Consider the following 21,603-nt stretch of genomic DNA (forward strand, 5'->3'; position numbering starts at 1 on the left):
TGTCTTTTTCTTTTTTTAATTGTGGTAAAATATGCATAACATAAAATTGACCATTTTAAACCTTTTTTTAAATTGCTTTCTGGTGAGGAAGATTGGCCCCGAGCTAACATCTGTTGCCAATCTTCCTTTTCTTTTTCTCTTTTTCTCCTTCCCAAAGCCCCAGTACACAGTTGTATATTCTAGTTCTTCTCTACGAGACGCTGCCACAGCATGGCATGGTGAGCGGCATGTAGATCCACGCCCAGGATCCGAACCTGTGAACCCTGGGCCACCAAAGCAGAGCACAGCAACTTAACCACTATGTGCCACTGGGCCGGTGCGTCCCCACTTTAACCATTTTTAAGTGTACAGTTCAGTGGGTAACTACATTCACACTGTTGCACGACCATCACCACCATCCATTGCCAGAACTTATTCCTCTGCCTCATCTCCAACAGTGACTGGGAGAGACTTTTTTTAATAGTGGCTTTGGGAGGGGAGGTGGGGGCATCCCTCCCCGGGGGACCTGGGGAAGCTGTGAGAGGAAGTGAGGGAATGTGGAACAATCTGGTGAGAAAAGGCAGGAATTTACGGGAGAAACCCGGGCCCCTCAGGGGAGATGGGCATGCTCACCTCTGAGACCCTGCCCCCCCAGGGCTTTCCTGACCCCCTGCTCTGGGCTCTTTATTTCCTTCCTTCGGCCTCCAACTGCCAGCTTCCCCCGCCCCATCCTGGCTTCTCTCTCTTTCACCTGCCGAACAGTGGGCATGTTAACCACTTCACTGACTCCTGCCCACAGCAGGTCAGCACTGCACCCCCTTCAGAGATTGGAGTGGGGAGTGGTGGGGGACAGACTGGGAAGTGCGTGGGGGGCCCCAGAAGGGGATTTGTCCACAAGTTTCTAAACGTCAAATGTCAGCTAGGTGTGAAGTCAGAGCCAGGAGACCAGCTTCCTGGGGGGTAGAGGGGTGCTGAGTGGTGGGAGAAAGAAAGAAGGGCTTCATAACCATCATCTTGGCCCCCTTGGGAAAGAGCCCCCGGGGGGCCTGGAGCTAGAATAACAATTAAGGCCTGTTCTGCTCCTGGAGGTTCCCAGCGGCCTTTGAAAGCCCCGGGGTGTTCAGCTGGAGAAGTTTGGGTGCAAGGGTGTGAGATGGAATTTCTCAAATATGTGAAAGGCAGTCCGCCCCCCCAGGAGGAGGTCCATGTGCTTTGGTGGTCCCAGGGTGGAGGGGAACAGGACCGTGTGGGGACTGAGGCGGGTGACTGGGAAGTGGATGTCAGATTCGTGTGAAGAGAAGGCCCAGCGTGGTTCTGCAGGGATGTCTCCCTAGGGAGACTTCCAGCCTGGTGCCTCAGTTTCCTCCCACGTAGAGGGACGACCTGACTGTCTTGCCCAGAAGAGGCAGGTGAGGGGCATAGGGCAAGGTTTTTAAGGAAGCTCCCCTGCTCCGGGGCCTGAGCGTGGAGCCCCCTCCCCTGTGCCCCCAGAGGGGCCCCTGCCCAGGACTTCTTGTGGCCGTACTGCAGTGGACAGAGCACAGTAGGCTTCAGGTCGGGGGGCCGCCCTCGGACGAGTGATAGCACCACTCCGAGCCACAGCACCTTGGGAGGTGGGAGCGGCACCGACTTCTCAGGTTGGCGGAGAAGAGCCAATGTGATAATTTTGAGAAAGCCCTTGTAGCCCAAAAAGCACTTTATGGACCTTGGCTCCATGCTTGGCATACAGTAGGTGCCCAGGGCTTGCTTCTGAACTTCTTCCTTGTTTCCTCTGCCCAGGACCACCTCTTCCAGTGGAAGTGGCTGCCCTGCAGTGGTTGTGGGCTTGGCCTGGCCAGTCATACAAGCATTTACTAAGCTCCTAGTATATGCCATGCCCTGGGCTGGAACACAGAGATGACAATGTGTATTCCCCTGCCCACTGTTGCCTAGTGGTGGAGGGGACAGGCAAGTCAACGGGTCCTGCCAGGGGTGGCAGCCTTGAGGTGTGCTGCTCTGAGCTCCCTTCCAGGGAACCTGCCTCAGGATGCATTAGCTGACTGTCCCGAGCCAGCACCTCAGAATTCACTGCTGCCTTCATAGAGGCCACCATCTCCCTGGGCTGCTCCTGGCCACTGGCTGAGCCTGGGGCCCTTCCTCCCAACCCTCCTTTCTGCTCCCGTCCTTGCACAGGTGTGGTCTGAAGGCCCTCACCACTCACCCTTGCCCCCTGGCCCCTCGTTTTCCACAGGCATTTCCTCCGATTAACCTCTGGCACTGCTAACCTTGCCTTGGTTCTGCTTTCCAGTGGATGGGAACTCATGCGCAGTGTAAAGTGGCACATGCACTGACCGAGCGGCGCCAGTGATCCCGAGCGGAGCCTTGCAGGCCAGGCTCTGAGGGCAGGCCAGAGGGGACATCAGCTGTCTCGCTCGCTTGCTGGAGCACGTGGGCAGCCAAGTGTTGTGGGCAGGGAAAGGTGAGCTTTGAAGTCAGGCTGCCTGGTGTGAATCCCATCTCTGTCCCTTACCAGCTGTGCCCTGGGGCAGGTTGGTTCACGTCCCTGAGCCTCAGTTTCCTCATCTGCTCCAGGAGGATAAGGTGACTCCTGTCTCCTGGGGTGGGCATGAGGTTTCAGTGAGTTAATGCCCATTAACTGTGGCAGAGTAAAGGCTCAGGGTCTCTCCTTGCTCCTTTGCTGCCCCCTCCCCTGAGGAGAGAAGACCGTGCAGGGGAGGGGGCAAGATGCCATCTCGGAACCCACTGCCTCTAGCCCCAGAAGGCACCTTGGATGTGGGGGTGTATGTGCTCCAAGAAACCTTGGCCGGCACACTCTTAAGTGAAGAGGAGTTGGCCTCACCTGGGCCCCTGCCAGCTGCAGGTGGGTGGGGGCAGCCAGAATCTTGGTAGAAGGGCCAGCAGCTAAAAGTTGATTGGCCTGTTGCAGCCGGAAGAGGCCCTTGGAGACACTTGGCCCTGTGGCTCCCAAACACCAGACATTCGACTGCTGCCTTAGATCCAGCCGGGGGCTCTCCCAGGCTCCAGCCCTGGGGGTTCTGGCTTAGTGGGGCTGGAGTGGAGCCTGGGAATCTGTGGTCCACCCCCTCCCACTGGCGATTCAAATGTATACACAGGCAGGCTGGGGAGCAACTGTCCAGTCCTGGCCCCAGTTTGACCCGTGACTGCCAGGACAGTGAATGCCTGTCTCAGATGGCCTGGGGGGTGCCTGGGGGGCCTTCCAAGCCAGAGCCCCAGAGGCCTGCTGTTGCTGTGAATGTGCCTGTATGCCGTCACGCTTCTGAGCTTGCTTTGCAGAGGAATGGACTCCGATGAGCTGGGCTGTTTCCCTGTGGCTTCGAGCTGCCCCTGCCGCGGCTGGGTGCCTCCAAGACAGCAAAGGGAGGGTGGGGTGGTGTCTGTCCCTTCTGAGAAGCTGAGCTCTAGGTCATTAGGACAAAGAAGGAGACTGGGCCAGGCAACGAGTTCCTTATCTCTGGGACAGTCAAGCAGAGGCAGGGACTGCCCCCCTGGAGAAGTTTGTATGAGGAATCCCTCCGGATCTGGCAGGGGCGCTGGCTGGGCTCTCAGACTTTGTTGCTTTAAACTGCATTTCTTGCATCCATGCTATTCTGATGTAGGTAGGGGTGAAGTGGTATGATGTCTGGGGGTTGCTTCAAAATACTCCAGCAAGAACAACCAAAGGAAGGAAAAAGATAGCGGTAGATGAAGGAAGTGTGGCAAGATCTCGATGACTGTCACATCTAGACGATGGGTGTATAGAATCAGTTTTACTATTCTCTACTTTTGTGTATATATAAGATGTTAAAAATAAAAAGACTTAATTATTAGAATGTGTCATAGATGCACGGGGTGAGAAATCCAGCCGCGCACAAGGACGGTGATGGGAAGGTGGGTCGCTTCCCTCCCCGGCCCCGGGGCCCTTGAGGACTAAGCCCTCTTCCCAGCATCTTCTGTAGCCTTCTGGGATTGACCATGTGTAGACAAGCCTATGAGTTAAATTTTCTTTTTATTATTTAGAAATAGATAACACAGGGGCCACCTGGTGGCGCAGTGATTAAGTTCGCATGTTCTGCTGGGGTTTGCCATTTTGGATCCCGGGCTCAGATCTATGTACCGCTCATCAAGCCATGCTGTGGCAGGCGTCCCACATATAAGGTAGAGGAAGATGGGCACGGTGTTAGCTCAGGGCCAGTCTTCCTCGGCAAAAAGAGGAGGATCGGCAGCGAATGTTAGCTCAGGGCTAATCGTCTTCAAAAAAAAAAAAAAAGAAAAGAAAAAGAAAAAATAACACATCTGTATGGAGCAAAATTCAAACAGACAAGAAGGTATCCAGTGAAAAGTTTCCCTTCTATCTGTGGCCCCAGCCGCCCAGGTCCCTGGAGGCAATGAAAGTGACAGTTTACCTGTCCTTCAGAGACCTTCCATGTGCGGTGTGTGTGAGTGTGTGTATATAATATATAGACACCCTTTTTCAGCTTCTGAAGTGCTAGAATACTAGAGAGTCTGTCCTGCAATTTCCTTTCCTGGCTCCCCCCCATCCTTCCTCCTTACCTCCGCTGCAGGGTTGGGTAAACGATTTTCCTTAGTCCGTAGCACATTATTTTATCATCCTTATATGTGAGGCCTTTCTTTTGCGGTGTTCTCTTTATTTTCCCTTCATCTAATTCTTCTTTCTCATAGGCACCCGTGGTAGCGTGTTTGATAAATGTTTTTACATAGTGGACATATCCTCATTTAAAAAAAATGGTGTTTTTCTGTGAATATGTGTTGTGACTTTTCCTCAATGGTTTTATATGTTTACTCTAGCTCTGTTTACTACTTTTATCCCAGGCGACCGTTTTCAAGCTTGCTCCGCGTTTTTGTGTGTGCGCTGATGGTTGGGTGTAACTGTTGGGCAGGGTTCTGTGGTTGGAATCACATGACTCATCCACTCCCCTAGGATGGATGCTGAGGTGGCTCCAGCACCCGCTGTCCTGAACGACGCTGCCCTGACCGTCCTTGTCCATGTCCATATCCGGACTTTGCGCCCGCTCTAGCGATCATTTTCCAGCCCTGCACAGACATCTGCCTCATTTTTTTTTTTGAGGAAGATTAGTCCTGAACTAACATCCGCTGCCAATCCTCCTCTTTTTCGCTGAGGAAGACTGGCCCTGAGCTAACATCCGTGCCCATCTTCCTCTACTTTATATGTGGGGCGCTACCACAGCATGGCTTGCCAAGCAGTGCCATGTCCGCACCAGGAATCCGAACCAGCAAACCCTGGGCCACTGAAGTGTAACGTGTGCACTTAACCGCTGCGCCTCCAGGCTGGCCCCCTGCCTCGTGTTTTAAAATAGCTGCATGGTATTTCTAGTTTCTGGATGTTCCACAGTTTAGCCAATCATCTCTCTGTCCACAGACTTTTCAGTTGTTTTCCATCTTTCACCATCACAAACCATGAATAATGTGTGCAGTTGTCCCTTTGTGCATGTGTGAGCACATCTCTAGGCTAAATTCCTAGAAATGGAATTGCTGAGGCAGAGTGTGCATTTGTCATTTGGAGCAATCCTGCCAAAAAGCATGAGAGTATCCCTTTCCCACCCATCAGTGAAGCTATCTTCTAGCACTAAGGTTCTTCGAGCTCAAAGAGGGTGGGTTTCCTGGCTGAGATGACACAGCCAGTGAGTGTTGGCACTGAGACTAGAACTCAGGAGGCTGAGCCTGGGGCCAGTGATCTTTCTAAGGCACTTTGCCAGCTCTTCTGTGTCCCAGGCTTCATGGGACCTTCCCTGTAAGTCTGGGGGGGCCGCGGCCTCTCCTGGAATGTTTCTGGTAAGCAAGCACTCCCCGCTGCCCACTGGTCTGGTGAAGGGTCAATCCAGGAGCTCTGTGTCTGGGGACCGGGAGCCCGTGATGTGAAGGCCTGGGAAGCTGCCATGTCAGGCCTCTGTAGCTCCCTTGACCCCACCCCGCCCCCACCTCCCCTGCAGCATCTTCATAAATGGCTCTGTCAGAGCGAGACATCCTTGGGAGCCTGAGTGGTGTTGCTTGGAGACAACTGGGCAACAGATCTGGGTTATTTCAAGGAGAGAGAGGGTGGGAGGAGAGGGTGACAGCCTGTTTACTCAGGGATGGATGGGCTCCCTGCTGCAGGGTTTGGCAGACCACCCCCTGCCCCCCCCCCCCATTATTCCCAGAGTCCGGGGCCCGGGATTCGGCAGTGAGACCCAGCAGAAGGCCCCTGGGAGAAGCGTTCTGACAGGCAGTACGAGCAGGGGATTCTTGGCGCGTTCTCAGGAGGCACGTTAAACGTGCTGGCTGGGAGGGAGGGAGGAGGTGAGGGCAGAGGGAGGATGCCATCTTCTCATGATCATAGCAGCCACAACTACTGTTGTGTATTGAGCGTCCTCTGGAACAGCTGTCTGTTAAGGGCTTTACATTTATTAGTTCATTTAATCTCAAAACCCTGTCGAGGTGGGCATGACTATCCCCATTTTATAGATGTGGAAACACAGGCTCAGAGAGGCTCAGAGACTTGCCTGAGGTCATACAGCTACTAAATGGCAGAAACTGAGTTAAAACTCAAGTCTGTCGGATGCCAAAGCTAGAAATCACTGTACATGTTGCTAGAGTTGGCAGAGCCCTGACAGGACATCCACTTTCACCCTGAGCTGACCTGGAAGGTCATGCTGAGTGCCTCCCCCTGTGCTGTGCTCACCCAGCACCCTGGTCCCTCCTCCTCCCTGCAGGAAACATATGTCTCTGAAATGATCAGTTTACTTGTGTGCCTCTCCTGCAGGTGTGTGAACACCTGGGTGAGGTCTTGCTCATCTCTGTGCCTTGAGCGCAGGGTCAGGAGTGTGGTAGATTCTTAAAGAGCGTGGAGCTCAGATGCCTGAGCAGCTCTCCTTGAGACAGGGGTCGTCACTGTCTCCCCAACAGCCCTGCAGGGACCGAAGACAGTGTCCTGGCCCTGAGCCTCCTCTGCTCCCGTTGGACAGCCCTAGACCCGTCAGCATTCTCTGGGGCCAGGGTGGCGGCTCCCTACCCTCCTGCTGTCTTCCGGGGGATTCCAAACCCACCTTCCTGGGCAGGCAGGGTCTGACCAGCCGGGCGTGCTGGTGAGGTGGTGAAGGGTGCTGGTGGGGTCATGGGGTGTCTGTCCCTGTGTGGGCTGGCACACCCCACTAGAAGGACGTTAACTCTTCAGGGCCCTAGCTTTTAGAGAGGACAGCTCGAACTGGGCTGGGCTGAATTGTGGGGTGGGGTCGGAGTAGGGAGCTGAGGGCAGAACGGGGAGGGGCGAGTCAATACGTGCGTGGGTCCTGGGCTTGTGTTGTAGTCAGCATTGTCCCTCAGCCTCCTCTGGAACCCAGGGCAATCTTACACTTTGTGGAACTTACCGCGGCCTGGCTTCCACCATAGTTATCCGTGTAATAAGGGTGACGATAGAGGCCACTGTGTGCCGAGATGGTGCTGCATACTTTGAATTCATCACTCTGTTTAAGCCCCATGGCCACCTGCTCAGGTAAGTGTCATCGTCGCCCCTTTCTAGATGAGTTACCTGAGTCTCAGAGACCTCCTTCATTTCTAAGGTAGCCCCAACGTACATACCTTTTCCTCTACCATTCTGTTGTGTTATTATCTTCATAGCATGAATCACTCAGAAATGATCTTGCTCCTGCTTTTGTTTACTTGTTTATTGTGTTGTCCCCTACCCCAACTCCACTGAAATGTCAGCCCCATGAAGGCGGGACCTTGTCTGCCTCGTTTACTGCTCAGGGCCTAGAACAGGGCTTGGGATGTAGAAGGGAGCTCTGTAAATGTTTGTTGACTGACTGAAATATTTGTTGCATGATTGAGCCAGGATTCTTTCTCCCTTTTCTCTCTTCTTCTGATGGAGAACTCTCCCTGTAGTATTTGAGGAATATTCTGGAGACGTAATCACCCTCTTCTCACAATTTCTGGACACTCTTCAGTCAGGCACTGAGTGGTGCTGGGGAGGGAGGGGAGGTACCCCTGCCCTTGGGGACGTCGTCATTGTGCACAGCATTTTCACATTGCAGGTCACAGGTAAAATCAGTTTTGCGTGCTGCAATCAGCAAAAACAGAAACAAATAGGATAGGACAGATAAGAAAGCATCAGAATGCCTCACAGACCGTAAGGCTAAGCATTTTTTGTGAAACACACACATATTCATGTCTCTGTGTAGCTGGTGGCCCTGGAATAAAATTTATTTCTTACTTTGAATCTCTGTCAAAAAAGTTTGAACCTAGCGTGTGAATTTGGGAAGTGGGAGATGTCCTCTGTGGACCTAGACCCAAAAGAAGGTACAACAAATAAAGTTAATAATCCTGCCGATAATTATGATGCCGGTTATTGAACATACCAGTTATTTCTGTGCCAGGCAGGGTGCTCAGGTCCCAGGCTCCGCACAGAGGTGAGGGGAAGGAGCCCAGGACAGACAGAGATCCTGTGAGCAGATAGGACTGCCTGGAGGAGGTATGACCTGAACTCAGCCTTGAAGAACCTCTGCCCTGGCAGGTAAAGGGCTGGGTCAGAGTGAGAGCTCGGTGGCAACAATAGTAACAACAATAGCTGCTGTCAGTGAGCTCTGGCTGAGTGCCAGGCACCCCTTTAATCCTCCAGACATTCCTGGGAGGCAGGAACTGCTCTTTGCACCATTTTACAAATGAGAGAAACGAGACTCAGAGAAGCGTGGTGACTCTCAGGTAGGAATCACACGGTGGTAAGGATGCTGAGGCTAGAGCCGAGGCAGGTCTGGCCTGCTCAAAGCCTATGTCTTTAGGTCCTGGACCACACACAGAAGGGGCCTGATGAACCAGGGATGCTGGATTCTGGAGATGGGGCAGTGGGCCTGGAAGGGCAGATGGCCACGGCAGGACACCAAGGCAGCCAGGGCAGATGGCGACGGGTCTGTGTTGGGACCCAGGCAGCAGGCATGTGAGACCTGAGGCTAGAGACAACTGGGCTCGGGGAAGATGCAGGCCCAGGACAGCCATCCTGGGGCCCACGCAGGTCATGGGTCCTGGCAATCACATGGCCACGGGTGCAAGACCTGGCCAGCTCCCTGCCCTGATCTTGTCCATTCCTCGGGCCCAGGGTCCCCCAACCTGTGGCAGGCTCAGAGGGAGTGAGGAGCAGAGCAGAGCAGTGGGCCTGTTTCTCTTCCTTTGTCGAGTCTCGTGTTTGCTGGGTTGATCCCAGCTCCTCTGCCTTCTGGCGAGTCATCTGTGCCTGTCGGGAGATAGTTCTTGGCTTGAGTGTTCCCACGAGGGAACTGGGGGGTGCTGAACTTGGGAGTTCTCCCCAGAGCACCAGCACCTTGCCTGTTTGGGCGGAGGGAGCCGTGGATGGCCACAGGAGAGCCCCCAGGACCCCGAGGAAGGGGTTACTCACTAGTCGTGCAGCAGCAGCTGGCCTGGTTTTGGACTGTGGTGGACTGTTTGTGTGTGCGCTACACAGACATATACTCACATGCTCACTTGTATATCCACACGCATGCCCACTGGACACACACAAACACGCACATCCTTATTCACATCCCTGCAAACGTGAGTTCACACGCCAGCAACACAAGCACATATGTGCGCACACACGAGTGCACGTTTGTACGGGGCCACCCATGGGCACTGGCGTTCTTCAGATAATAAGGTGGTGTTTTGGGTGCTGTGCGTGTGGGATGTGGGGTGGCGGTAGTGCTGGTGGGATGCTGGCTAAGTGGGTCCCGAGCCCTCTGGTTTCTGCGACCTGTTCTGCGACCTGTTCTGTGACCATCAATTCTTTCTCGGGGACTTTTGGGCTTCTGCTCTGAGCTTCTGGACCTCTCAGGGAGCTTCTGCAGCAGCCTGGGCTGAGAGAACTGGCCCTGCTGATTCTTCCCTCCTGCCCGGGGCTGGGGAGAGAGGGCACAGTGCCTTTTCTTGGGTGTACCTTGGGCTGCTCCGTGTCCCTTCCTTCTTCCTCAGTATCCAGCCCCGTCCCTCTCCCAGGCCCAGGGTGGGGCAAACCTGGTCCTGAGGGCTTCCTTGTGGTTGGAGAGGACCTCCAGCCCCAGGGCCGGCAGGCAGCCAGGGATGCAGGACTTGCTGCTCCAAGCGGGGACTTGGCAGAGCCTAGGACTGGGTGGGCTGGTGAGGCTGGGCACTGTGGTCTGGATGCGGTCTATGGCCCGTCCCTTAGACACCTCCAAGACCCTGGCCCTCTGCTCCTGGGGCCCACCAGCCAGCCCTGAGGCTGTCTGGCGGAGCCAGGTGGGCTGTGATGGCTGGCTCTCCTGAGGACATCTCTGTTCTGGGCTTTTCTGCTCGATTCAACAAGAACACCTACTGTGGGCGTGTTGAATATGAATGAATGAATGATGAAGTGCTGGGCACTGTGCTGGGACCAAAAGACAGGTCAGAGGTCAAGTGTCATCCTCTAGGGGCTCAGTCTGGAGAGCCAGACAGGCTTGGACCCCAGCATTTGCTGGACAGTGAGGGAAGGGGAGCAGTGTGTGTGTATGTGTGTGTATATGTGTGAATGTGCATGCATGTTTGTGTATGTGTCTCTATGTGTGTGTGCACATGCGCATGCTTACCTTAGTCCTGGCCAAAAGGGGGCATTTTTTTGGGATGCAGCATCCTCAGGATGGGGGTTGCATCACTTCCGGAATCTGACAGGGGGTGAGATGGGTTATGGGGTTGTGGTGAGAAAAGGAAGGAAGGGAACAGTGCCCAGGATGTGTCACATACTACACCTGGCATCACCTGTCTCAGCTCCCTGGCTCCTCAACACCTCTTTGAAGGAGGACAGTCCATCTTATAGAAGAGGAACTTGGGGATCAGAGAGCTTATGTCACTTGTCCCAGATCACACAGCCAGTAAACCATGAGCCAATTTGAGCTTAGCTCTGCTGAACTCTGAAGGTCAGGTCTGCTTCCCAAGGTCACTCCTGGACTTTCTCTACTCTCCTCCTCCTCATACACCTTGGGTGGGGCAGGAGGAGGCCTGGAGCTGAGTGCATCTTCCTTGGCTTGTTTCCTCATCCACTAGAAAAGGGATAATACAAGCGCGGATCTCCTGAAATCATCCACGCGAAGCACCTGAGACCTAGGTGCTGGAGGCGGGAAAGAGCGCCACAGACGACAGCCATTCTTTCTGTCTTTATTTATTCTTAGGGCTCCTGCGGTGGGGATGGGGGCCTGCGAGGCCTGCGTGCCCCTTTCCCAGCCCAGCGCCTTCTGGCGCGACCTTGGACAGAGGGGAGGCCCCCTCTGTCTTCCTCCTGGGGAGACCAGGCCTCCGCTGACTCCGCTGCAGCCTGACTCGGGGCGAGGCAGGTAGCGACAGGTGAGGAAGCAGGATTTCCGAGTGCGGAGGGGAGAGAGGGAGGAAGTGACTCACCGGCCACGACAAAGCCCATCTCCCCAAGAGGAAGCAGCGGCGGGAGAGGGAACGCGCGTGGGGCCCGCGGGGGCGAGCGAGCTGAGGGCGGGCGTGGGCTGCCGCACAGTGCCAGCCCCGCGCTGCGCCGGAGGCCCGGGCAGGCCCCTGTGGGGGGCGAGGATTGTGCGTGTCACCGCCGGGAGCTGTGGGGTGGGGGCAGAGGGACCTCTCCCCTCTCGAAGTTTCTGCCACGCCCTCTCCCAGTCGCCTCCGGGGGCTGAGGGGCGCGTTTCCCTGTGCGTCCAGAACTTGGGAGAAGCCCAAGACCCAGCGGCCAGCCTGTTCTTTAAGGGTTCACCCGTTGTTACCTGGGGTGGCTGAGGCCCAGAGAGGTCAGTCACCTAGCTCAGCTTGCACAGCACAGTGAGGTTTTTTTCCCGGCGCCCAGACGCTTATCTCGGTCCCGCCGAGGCTCGGCCTGGCTTTGAAAAGCAGAGAAGGGAGAGGAAGGCCAGGCCCGCCGATCTCCCGGGGAGTTGTAGTCTGGGCGGGGGTGTGGCGCCGAGAGTGTTTGCTCCTTTCTCCAGCCGGAGAGGCTAGATGTAGGGTTTGGGCATCTTCCAGAACGAGCTGAGCTAATGACAAGGGAAGGGGAACTGGCTTTCCAGACAGTCTCCCCCGCCCCAAACTTTTCCTCCCGGCGGAAGGTGGAGGGAGGAAGCGGGGCCCTGGAGGGTGGGGCCAGCCGTCCCCCCTCTGCCCCGGAGCCGCGGCTTTGGGATGCCAATCGGGACGCGGCTGGAGTAAGTGTGTCTTTAAATCCGAGCCCCCAGCCCCTCGGCGGCGGGGCCGGGTCTCGGGCTGGCGGGGCGGCGGCGGGAGAGGCGATTGGCGGCTCGGCCGGGTCCGCCCCTCGGTGTGGGGGGCGCAGGGCGGCGCGCTCGAGCTGGAGCGCGCAGCTCCCGCCGCCGGCGAACGCGGGCTCCTGCTGTGTTGGCCTCGCCTCGTTGCGCCCGGCCTGCCCGCCTCCGGAGCCGCCTCTGCCCATGGATGGGCTGGGGACGTTGGGAGGAGCGAGCCGGAGCCCGCGCCGGGCGCGCCCCGCCGCTGCCTGACTCGGCGCCCGCAGTGTGGGCGCAGCGCGCCGGCAGCAGGAGCGCGGATGCCCCTCGGAGCCGCGGGCTGGCAGGTACCGACGCGCAGGGACCTGGGGCTGGCTAGGGGAGGATAGATCCGGAGTCCTCTGGGTACTCCTAGCCCCAGGCTGCTCAGACAACCCTCTCCCCATCTCCCGGAGCTCACGCCTCCCTGGCTCCCGGGAGAGGAGCGGTCCTGCGTCCCCACCCAAATGCGCACGGGGTTGGTGCGTGGAAGAGAAGTGGGAGCTCACAAATGGAGCAGTGAACCGTTATGGAATCGTTCTGGATGTTTGGCTCTGGGCTGCGCCCTCCCCCGAGGTTTCTAGCTGACCGGGGCTGGGGTGGACGTGGGCTGGCGACATCTCCACTCTTCACGGCTAGGCCTGGGGGTATGGCCCAGGAGCCGGGCTTCCTGTAAGGTGGGGGGAGGGAAGCTGTCTTCTGATCCCAGGGGTCCCCCTGCTCATCTTTAGGGGGCTTGAGGCTCATGGAACGGGGAGAAGTCCAGAGGTCCTGGTGGGTGCAAGCTTTGATTCTGGGCCCCGTCTGGCCCTGTCTGTCTGTGGACCCAAGTCTCTTGGGGTAGCCCCCTTTTTATTTTCAGAGATTTTCCTGAAGGGGCAGTGGCCTGTCAGAAAGCAGAGTGTGGTGTGTGGGAGACCTGCTGTGCAGACTCTAAGGTGGCCAGGAGGATTGGAACGTATTCTTATCTCTTGAAGAGTCAGCGAGCCAGAGATGGAAGAACAGCTTCCTGTCTGTAGGGAGCTTGGGCGCTACACTGCTCTGCCAGCCCAAGGTCCAGGCACCAACTCCTTGGCTTCTGTGCAGAGTCAACCTGGACCCAGTGACCAAGCACCTCTTAAATGCCAGGCGCTGGGCTCTGCCGGAGGCCAAGGGGAGTGGTGGGAGGAGTTGGAGTGTCCTGCCCTCAGGTGGTTCAGCCCCATAGCAGAAGGCAAGACGTGAACACAGAGGAAGGTCACTGATGCAGGATTTCCATACCAGTCTGGGTTAGTAATATTGGTGCAAATGCCAAGAGGCTACCCTGATAACTGCTAGATGAGTGCCATAGGCTGGGGGATCTGGGATCCAGTTCTCATGCAACCATGTAAATCTTTTTGAAATGGTCCAGCTCCATACCCATCCTTCCTTGTTACCCTGCTGGTAGTGAGAACCTGTCAGCACCTCCCCGGACAGGCATCAGCAATCAGGAGGTTGTGCTGCTCTGTGTGCCCCCAGCCCCACTCCCAGGTGGTTTTTCCTGCTGGTAGATTTCTGTAGAAGCCCATTTGGTTTCTGGGGTCAGGCTGAGCGCAGGATGCTCCCCACCAGCCCTAGAGCTCCTGAGGTTTGGGGTCTAGATCCAGCGTTATAGAAGGATCAGAGGCCAGTGGGGAGGAAGTCCCCACTTCCTTTCTGAAGAGCCTTTGTCGCTGGGGATGAGGCTGGAGGCCCTTAGCCAGACACTGTTTCCTGTGAGTGCAGACAGGCGCTCTCCCCTTGGCTGGCTGTGCGGTGTTGATTTGGGTTGTTGGATGTGGCTGGGCTGGGCAGCACTGGCTTGAGATGAGTGGTACCTGGGGCAGCACTGACCTCACCTCTGAGGTCCTGCTGTGTCTGGGGCTCTGCTCCCACCCCCATCATCTGTGGTAGGTTTCTGTTTTTCTGGAACACTGCAGGGGGGGCAGTGTGCCTTTGCCCTTGGCCTTGGGTGTTATTCTGAGAGTGGGAGTTGCTGAGCTCACCCTACAGCCCTTGGCCAGCACTATGAGCATTTGGGTGGACGCATCCACCTGCCTCCAAACAAGTGGGGTCACCCAGACATGGAGGGGGATGCTGGTGCAGGCTGAGACGTGTGTGCTTAGGTATATGGCCACTTGGGCAGAGGCAGAGAGGAACCGGATACAGACGTGCATGAAGACAGACACAGGAGGACAGTGAGATGGGCAAGCAACCCAGGGGCACAGACATATGCAGGGGGCAGACAATGTTAACTCATAAACATGGATCACACCTGGGCCACAGACACAAATAGACAGATCTACACCATTGCAGGGATTTGAACTTAGCCACACAGCAGGCAGACGTGTCCGTGGGCAGACATACGGGCAGACCTACGGGGTCACAGATGTGGATGTGAGCTGACATTCATGGACTAAAGACATAGAGCCACACAGAAGTGGCTCGAGTGCCTGGGCAGATGTGGAGTTGGCTGTGGGTTCCCTGGGGATGCAGATGTGGACATCTGATGAGTCACCCAGCAGCAGAGGCAGGGCATGGACAGAGGTGGGTACTGAGATGTAGTCTGAGGCACACGCTCCCAGTTGTCCCTGTGACCCCATGTGGCAGCAGTGCCTGGCACTTGTCCTGTTTGGGTTGGTGGTGATACAGGCACTCTGTGGTGTGGCTTCATTTTTTGACCCCCACTATGGAGTTTGAACACCCCGAAGGGCTCAGTATCCTCTGCTTTCCTCTGAGAGTCGTTTGGCCTCCCCACTCCCTAAGTTACAGGGCTGCGCACATGCCTTAAGCCCCAGCAGGGGCTCCTTGAGACTGTGAGTCTCATCTTGCCTGGGTCTCCTTCCTGCGGCAAGTCCACTGAGTGGCCAGGGCACAGGAGGGAGCTCAGGCCTCAGGGGTTCTGGCGGGGAAGGGACAATCCCTGGGCAAAGAGTGAATGTGCTGTTGTGTCTTTGCTGAGACCGTTGTCCTCTGCTGTGGACTGCCCCTCCTCCAGACCCTGGGCTTGCACAGGGAAAGGGGTCCCCACCTTCTGGTGACGGTCACCTCTCCTCTGGCCAACCTGGAGATTGGGAGTTAGCCCAGAGACTAGATACAGCTTCACACTAATGCACTGTGTGACCCTGGGCAAGTTGCTCAGTGTCTCAATAAACTCATCTTTAAGATGAAACTCTTCATCTTAAGATGGGGCAGTAACGCCTAGCCCTTGGGGACGTTGTGGGGGTTAAATGGGAGATCATTGGTGGAAAGCACGTGGTACTCATTCAATGGGGCTTTGATGACAAGCCCTCCCCTGTGGCCAGGACTCTCCAGAGCTGACTCAGCAGCCAGGTGCCTGCCCCTGGCAAGGCTGGGCGGGCAGGCACCTCTCATTTTGAAAGCTAGAGGGTTTTGTCCTTACCCCCCTACCCACTGGCCACTCCTTGGCCCTGTGGGACCCCCATATACGGGGTCAGGAAATGACAGGCAGGGTGTGTGGAAGCTTGGTCCTGTCGCCTGCTGGGCTTTGGGAGGGGAGCCAGTGGTTTGCTAAGAATAGCCCCAAATCGTGCCTCTGCCTCCCAGTGGGCAGCTGTGGGCCTCCTTGGTCCAGGCCTGTAACTGGCGCTCAGCATGGGGCTGGGCCTGGGAGCAGCAGGCTGGCTCTGGGAGGAGGCCCTGCCGTTCTTCCTAGGTCTTTAAGTGGGATCTGGGGAAAGAGAAGGCCTGGGGAGCACTGGCCTTTAAAATCTCTGAGGTCCTCTTCCACTCAGAACTTGTCCTGATAACTGTCCCCTTGACCATCTTCCCATCCCCTAATGGACCTCTGGTGATTATGAACACTGGCTCTGGAACCAGACCATTAGGGGCTGAATTTCAGCTCTGTCCTTCACTAGCTGTGTGTCCCTGGGCAACTCACTTAACCTCTCTGTACCTGATTGCTTTGTCTAACAGGGTTAATGACAGCAAACTCCTTTATACGAATGCCACCAGGATGGAAGGAGGTGGTGCGTGGAGAGCCCTTGGGGAAGTGTGTGGCTCATAGTAAACGCTCAGTCAACGTTAGGTGCTGCTGAATATGATTATGTTCTCCCAGCAGAGGGAGAGACCCGTGAGGCCAGAGGCCAGGGTGCGTGCAGAGTGCCTCTTGGTGGGAAGGCACCAGGATGCCTCTTGATGTGGGTCCCTGGCCATTCCTGGCCCCGGGTTCAGTATGAGATGCAAGGGACCGCAGGTGAGTGAGAGCCAGCCTCTGCCAGGTGAGAGAGGCTCATGTGTACATTACACCATACCCCACCGGGACCTTCCCAGTCTGTGCAGCTATGGTTGGAGCTGGAGGGAGGGAATGGCTTCCTGGGGCTGAGGGCCTGCTTCAGCTGGGCTTTGCAGGTTGGCCAAGAGTTTTCAGGGGTGAGGGAAGGCTTCCCAAGCAGAAAGAGCAGTCTGTGCAGAGGTGTGGCAGCTTGGTGTGTTTAGGAAACATGAGCGGATCCTCGGATCTGGGGAGGGGACCCACGCTCAGCACTTCCGGCCTGTCAGGAAAGAGCTTGCATGCTGGGACCTTCTGTCCCTCCCTCCTTGGGCTCTGGGGCAGCCCAGGTTTCCGTGTTAGGCTGCAGAAATTGGAGGCCCATCAGAATTCTGGGCCTTCGCTTTCCTTTTAGGAATCACATTTGCTGTCCCCCCATCCTCCAGAGACTCCCCCACCCTCTTATAAAGGCCTGCCAGCCCTCCCTGGGCTCCTCATTTTTGAGCTGGGGCTCCAGACTGCTCCCATGCCCATATCAACATGCCTGTTTTTGCTCTTAGCTAAGATGCCCCTGGGTTCATAGGTCCCCCTCCTGGGGAATGAGCAGATGCCTTTGAAACCTCTCCATCTAACAGTAGAATTCCTGGACCTCAGAAGGTGTTTTACATATTTCCTGTAACTGACATGTGGACTGGCTTTAGCTCTGAGGGGTGCCCCTGCGTGGGCCCGGGCTGGGGTACTCTGATGAGAGGGACATGGGGCATCTGGGCTTGTCTACGTGCCCATGGCAGGCAGCAGGGAGCGTCTGGGAACTGGGTGTGTTGCTGCTGACCCTGTGGGCTCCCAAGGAGCTAGGCCTTTCGGAAATTCCAGGAGGAGGAGGGTGTGGTGCTGGGAGGGCTGTGGGTCCATGGCTGGGCTTCCCACCCTCACCCATGAGAAACAGCCCCACTGCCAGGAGGCTGGGTTGGGGCCATGCAGAGGGGGAGAGGTGGGTACCCTCAGATGACCTTGGACCTTGCCAGCCTCTGCAGCCTGCTGAGCGCCGGGCCCTGCCTGTCTGCAGGCTGTGTGGCCTTTGTCTGGGCCCTCCCCAGAGTGGAGCACAGGGACACTTGGGAGTTTTGAAGATTCTAGTTAGAAAGCACAGAGGGAACTTCTCCCCTTTTCTGTTCCTTTTCCTGGAACTGTAGACTCCATGAAGGAGTTAACCCCCCTCCTGCTGGGCACAAAGTGGCTGGTGGACAAGTCCTGTGTGACTGCTGCTCTGTGGTTACTGAGTCCTTCCTCCTGGGGTCCCTGAGGTCCTGGAGGGTCCCTGCTGACCCTCAACTCCCCAGAGTCAGCCTCCATCAGAGCCCAGGGTCCTGGCTGGCAGGGCCTGGAAGACCTCATCCAGCCTGGATCTGCATCCTTGCCCAGTGCTGCTCCAGCCTTCGTTTGAGCACCGTCTTGATGGGTACTCATCCCCTGCCCCATGGCCGCCCCGCCTGGTGATGGCGCTCGCGGACTTTGGGAGTCTCGTGCAGGTGCCGCGTAGCCAGCTCACTCCAAGCCCTGCTGGGGAGCTCTGGTTTCCAAATGCCCCAGAGAGAAGGGCTGCCCTGGAGAGGGGGCCCCAGAGTTGCAGAGCCTTTGGGGGAGGTGCAGAGCAGGTCTCTCCTCTCCTGGGCTCTGGACCCGGCCCCAGGCAGAGGTGGATAAGCCCCAGACTAGCAGTTGACTGCTGCCTCTGAATCCAGTTTTCTCAGCTGCAAAATGGGCCTAATATATTTTTCCCCGTCTACCTTAAAAATTTTTGGGGGGGGGCTGGCCCCGTTGCCGAGTGGTTAAGTTTGCGCACTCCGCTGCGGCGACCCAGGGTTTCGCCAGTTTGGATCCTGGGCGCGGACATGAGGTGGCATCCCACATGCCAAAACTAGAAGGACCTGCAGCTAAGATATACAACTATGTACCTGGGGGGATTTGGGGAGATAAAACAGCAAAAAAAAAAAAAAAAAAAAAGATTGGCAACAGTTGTTAGCTCAGGTGCCAATCTTTAGAAATTTTTTTTTTTATCGAGGTGAAATTCACTTAACATAACATTAACATTTTATTTTTTTGTTACTTATTTTTTATAAAATTAACCCATTTTAAAGCACACAATTCAGTGGCATTGAGTACATTGACCGTGTTGTACAACCATGGCCTCTGTCAAGTTCCCAAACATCTTTGTCACCCCAAGGGGAAACCGACATCCATTAACAGTTACTCCTCCTTCCCTCTTCTACCTTACTTTAAAAAAAAGTTTCAGAGGCTGACCTGGTGGCGTAATGGTTAGGTTCACATCCTCTGCTTGGTGGCTCAGGGTTCGTGGGTTTGGATCCCCAGCACGGACCTATCCACTGCTCATCAAGCCATGCTGTGGCGGCGTCCCCCACACAAAATAGAGGAAGATGGGCACAGATGTTAGCTCAGTGACAGTCTTCCTCACACGCACACACACATGAAAGTTTCATTGAGGTATACATACCCTAAAATTCACCCATCCTCAGGGTGCAGCTGGCGAGTGTTGGTAAATGTGCAGCTGCCGCCCCAGTCGGTCTGAGACACTTTCGTCACCCAGGAGGTTCCTCGTGCTCCAGTGCTGTCTGTTGCCACTCCCACCCCGGTCCCAGGTGCACTTACCTCCTTTCTGTCACTGTGGATTGCTTCTTCCAGCATTTCACATAAATGGGCTCACATAGTAGGTCCTCTTCTGTGTCTGGCTTCTTGGCTCAACGTGGTGTTCTTGACACTCATCCACCTTGTGGCTTGTTTCAGGAGTGCATTCCTTTCCTACTGCCCAGTAGGATTCCAGTGTGGAGGGACCACAGCTTGCTGCTCGCATTTCCTGTTGATGTGCTTATCCAGCTTTTGAGAATGTTTTCAATTTAAAAAGTAGTATAAAGCAAATTATCTTTGTGAAAGATTCAAGCACAGTTATGCGCCATATGCCGTTTCCGTCAATGACGGACCACGTATCACGGTGGTCCTGTACGATTAGCGCCATATGGCCTGGGTGTGTAGAAGCCTATACTATCTGGGTTTGTGTAAGTGCACTCTGTGATGTTTACACAAGGAAGGAATCGTCTAACGACGCATTTCTCAGAACCTGTCCCTGTCATTAAGCGGCGCATGACTGTAGAAGCTTCAGAGAGAGCGAGTGAAGTGTGAAACTCCCCTTTCCCCTTTGCTGACTGTCCCTTGGTCTTTTTTCCTGTGCCTCTAGGCGAATTTGCGGCTTTCCATTTGGGGATGTAGATGGGGTCACAGTGTCCGTGGCCCTGGGCCTTGCTGTTTCACTTAGCCATCGGTCCCGGGGAGTGTCCCCAGCACCACCATCGGAGTTCTGTGCACATTCCCTGGGGGCTATGTCCAGCTGAGGGCTGAGAGGTGGGGCCTGGGCTGTGGGCACAGCTGTCCATCTCCCCTGCCCTGGGGCTCAGCGAGGCTTTGGGGACAGGGAAGGAAGGCCTCCTGGAGGTGGTCAGTTTAGAGCAGGTTTTGGGAGGAGGGAGGCAGTGGAACCAAAGGGAGCTGCTGTCCTGGGGGTAGGCAAGCTGGTGGCCGGCATCTGGGTGGACGTGCACCCCCTGGGTGCTTCACCACCACCTCGCAGCCACTGGCAGGCAACAGGGGCTTCCTCCTCCTGCCTCTGTGAAGTTTCGCTGAAAGTAATAGGCCCAGAGAGAGGCAGACTCGTTGATTTGCACAAGGTGGACCTGAGGACGCCCTTCTTGTTGCAGCAGAGTTGCTCCTGGCTGAGGCCCACTCTTCTAGGCAGTGTGCTTTGGGTCTCCCGAATGAAAGCCTGTCCTGCACAGCGGGCTTTGTGTGGGTGGAGGGTGGGGCTGTCTGTGGCCTCTGAGAAGGGGGCTGCTGTGCTCAGGTCCGCGTGCTCCTGGCTCTGCCCTGACCCGGCCAGTGGCTTACTGGGGCTCTGAGTCTGTGTTGTCATCCTTCTTGCCTTGACGTATGAATGATGCCATCGATGTATAAATGAACCGCATCTCCCGTGTTTTAAAGTTTTTCCTAATTTAATAATTCAAAGTAGTGCCTTAATCCTCTTGTATGAAGCAGGTTCCAGGGGATAGGAATCCTGTGTTGTAGTGTTACAGGGCAGCCAACTGTGCACTGGGGGGTGGGGGGGGGCCTGTCTTGTGACTTAGGGTTTCATCATAGACTAGGGTTTCATACTGAGCCTTTGGGGACAGTGTGGGGGAGGGCAGGAGAGGGAGCCTGGGAGGGACGCTATGAGGAGGTGGGTTTGTTGATTTCTCCAGCTTAGTGCTGCTCAAACCTGGATAATATATTGACTTCGCCTTTTAATAATAGCTTTATCGAGATAGAATTCACATGCTGTACAATTGACCCATTTAAAGTGTACAACTTAGTAGCTTTTAGTATATTCAGAGTTGGACATCTGTCACTGCAGTCTAATTTTACAACATTTTCATCAACCCCAGAAGATACCCTGTACCCATTGCTCATTACCTTCCACCCCAGCCCACTAATCCACTTTCTGTCTCCATGGATTTGCTTGTTCTGAACATTTCGTATAAATGGAATCACACAGTGTGTGGTTTTTTTGTGGACTCCCTTTTAAAGCAAAAAAAAAAAAAGCTTCACTTATTGATTTAAATTTCCTTATTAGAATATAACTTATATATGTACAAATATAAAACTAGATGTAAGTGCCTAGTTATAGGCTTACATAGTTTTGATATGACTATAAACAAACATGAAATAAAACCAGAAAAAAACTAACAGCACCAGAAAGCCAACCCATTTCAAGTGAACAATGTTAGTTTGGAGGGGAGGATGTCGCCTGTGCTGATGGCGGAGAGCTGGGCGTCTTCTCTTTCCCCTGGCTGTGTCGCTGGAGCCTGCTCTGCAGAGAGGCATTAATAACGCTGGGCTAGCTGGATGGTTTGGGGTAATTCTGATTACTCACATTTGAGCCCAAACTACCAGTGAATAATCCCCAAATCTCTGTTTTAATGGAGCATTGCTTGAGGCCTGGAAAGCAGGCTCGTTTGATTGGAGATAAGGGTGGAACAGTGGCGTTATTGATATCTGCATATTGTGGCTCTTAAACCCACTTCTGTGGGAATCAGGAATTTGGCA

At 55.2% G+C, this 21,603-nt stretch overlaps 1 protein-coding gene and 1 long non-coding RNA gene across 13 annotated transcripts in view; one reads left to right on the forward strand and one right to left on the reverse strand.

Annotated features, from left to right (window-relative positions):
- PALD1 (phosphatase domain containing paladin 1) overlaps nt 1-21,603 on the forward strand; it is a 96,095-nt gene that overhangs the window by 6,153 nt on the left and 68,339 nt on the right. For 8 of the 12 annotated variants that reach the window (XR_011495524.1, XM_070489459.1, XM_044756488.2 and 5 more), the window contains exon 1: nt 12,398-12,535. The exons of 2 other annotated variants lie outside the window; for them this stretch is intronic. The gene's annotated coding sequence lies outside the window, so the exon portion shown is untranslated. Of the gene's footprint in view, nt 1-12,025; nt 12,150-12,289; nt 12,536-21,603 lie in introns of those variants that run through there. 2 more of the 12 variants (XM_070489479.1, XM_014840311.3) reach the window with 2 other exon arrangements.
- LOC123280063 (uncharacterized) lies at nt 7,638-12,185 on the reverse strand. The gene is made up of 3 exons (XR_006518593.2): nt 11,715-12,185; nt 10,560-10,634; nt 7,638-8,050 (listed from the first exon to the last, which is right to left on the reverse strand). It is a non-coding gene; the product is annotated as an uncharacterized lncRNA (long non-coding RNA).

The sequence above is a fragment of the Equus asinus genome, chromosome 2, assembly GCF_041296235.1.
Source record: "Equus asinus isolate D_3611 breed Donkey chromosome 2, EquAss-T2T_v2, whole genome shotgun sequence".
NCBI lineage: Eukaryota > Metazoa > Chordata > Mammalia > Perissodactyla > Equidae > Equus > Equus asinus.